This window comes from Carlito syrichta, unplaced genomic scaffold, assembly GCF_000164805.1.
Source record: "Carlito syrichta isolate Samal-C Ts95f unplaced genomic scaffold, Tarsius_syrichta-2.0.1 Scaffold308918, whole genome shotgun sequence".
Classification (NCBI taxonomy): domain Eukaryota; kingdom Metazoa; phylum Chordata; class Mammalia; order Primates; family Tarsiidae; genus Carlito; species Carlito syrichta.
In genome coordinates, this window is record NW_007253014.1 from 99,745 (window position 1) to 101,768 (window position 2,024).

Below are 2,024 nucleotides of genomic sequence, written 5' to 3' on the forward strand. Positions count from 1 at the left end.
AGGCAATCCACTCACCTCAGCCTCCCAAGGCGTAGAATTACAGGCTGAGCCACTGAGCCGGCCCCTTCCCCAGCCTTTTAACCTGCTCCCTGCTGGAGCTCCATGTACCTTCTCTATTCCTGTCTCTCCACCCCTCTCTGCCCTCTCTCCCTCCCTCTCCCCTGCCCCCTCCTGTTGTCTACCTCTCTCACCTCATCCTGACCTCTTTCTCTGGTTCAGATCTCTCCTTTCTCTCTTTCTCAAAGCCCATACCCAGTTTGTCTCTGTCTTCCTCTCCTGTTTATTAGGCAGCTTTTTTCTTTTTTTGTCGGAGTCTCACTCTGTCGCCCGGGCTAGAGTGCAGTGGCACACTCAAGGCCACCGCAGCCTCGACCTGCTGGGCTCTGGTGATCCTTCCACCTCAGACTTCCAAGTAGCTGGAACTACAGGTGTGTGTCACGACAACTGGCTAATTTTTTGATTTATTGTAGCGATGAAGTCTTGCCAAGTTGCCTAGGCTGGTCTCGAACCCAAGGACTCAGGCAATCCTCTGACCTCGGTCTCCCAAATTGATGGGATTATAGGTGTGAGCCACTGAGTCCACCCCTCTTCTCTTTTTTTTTTTTAAGAGATGAGGTCTTGCTCTGTCACCCAGACTGGGCTACAGTGGTATGATCATAGTTCACTGTAGTCTTGACCTCCTGGGCACAAGTGATCCTCCTGCCTCAGCCTCCCAGGTAGCTATGGTTACAGGTGTGTGCCACCATGCCCAGTTGATTTTTTAATTTTTTCGTAGAGATGAGGTCTTGCCACCTTGCTCAAGCTGGTCTTAAACTCCTGGGTTCAAGCCATCCTCCTGCCTCAACCTCCCAAAATACTGGGATTACAGGCATGAGCCACCATACCAGGCCTTCTCTTCTCTTTCCTCTGTTTCACTCTGCCTCTATGCTCATTTCTCTTGGTCTCTCTCTTTTCCCAGGTCCATCTTTTTTTTTTCCCCCTGTCTTTAAACTTTCTCCTTTCTCTTCCCCTTTTGCTATCCTTTCTCTGGGAGTCTGTCTGCCTCTCTCTGTCCATTACCCCTGGTCCTGGGTCTTCTGTCTTTGGTCTCTCGCCTTCCCCTCAACCCCCCTCTCGTTCTACCCCCTGCCCAGGATACAGTGGCAGAAGAAGCTGGAAGGCCTGCGTCTCCCCCCATGGGGCTGCCTGGCCAAGCAGAGCCCGTGGGGAGCAGGCAGGGGCCTGGGGTGCCGGCAGATGGTGCAGGAGAAATGAGGCAGAGAGAGATGGGGAGAGGGGGCGCCCCATGGGGACTGAGGTCAGGAATGGGAGGTGGACGGCCTTCTGAGAGTCAGGGCTGCAGACAGCTGAGGCCTGGAGGACAGAGACTAGAAGGAAACACACAGTCACAAAAACAGAAAGCGACAGAGATACAGAGAGTGAGAGAGATACAGATAGAGACGCAGCCAGAGATCTCATCAGTGCCGATAAGATCCAGAGAGACAGGAACCCAGAGACAGGAAGAGACAGAGATCCAGAAACACGGGTCTGGAGAGGCAAACACAGGAAAGTCAGGGATCCAAAGAGAGACAGAGACCAACAGACACGAGACCCAGAGAGAGACAGAGCCATGGAGAGACAGAAACACGGAGATGGGGGCCCAGAGAGAGAGAGAGAGCAAGAGGGACCGACCGAGAAAGAGAACCAGAGAGGAGACCTGAGAAACAAAGGCCCAGCCAGGCTCGGTGGCTCAGCCTGTAATCCCGCACCTTGGGAGGCTGAGGTGAGTGGATTGCCTGAGTCCCCGGGTTCGAGACCTGCCTGGGCAACTTGGCGAGCCCTCATCTCTACAATAAATCAAAAAATTAGCCGGGTGTGGGAGGGTGTGCCTATAGTTCCAGCTACTTGGAAGGATCGCTGGAGCCCAGCAGGTCGAGGCTGCGGTGGCCAGTGCACTGCACTCCAGTCTGGGCGACAGAGTGAGACTCCAACTCAAAAAAAAAAAAAAAGAAACAAAGAAAAGAAAATCAAAACTACACTGCGAT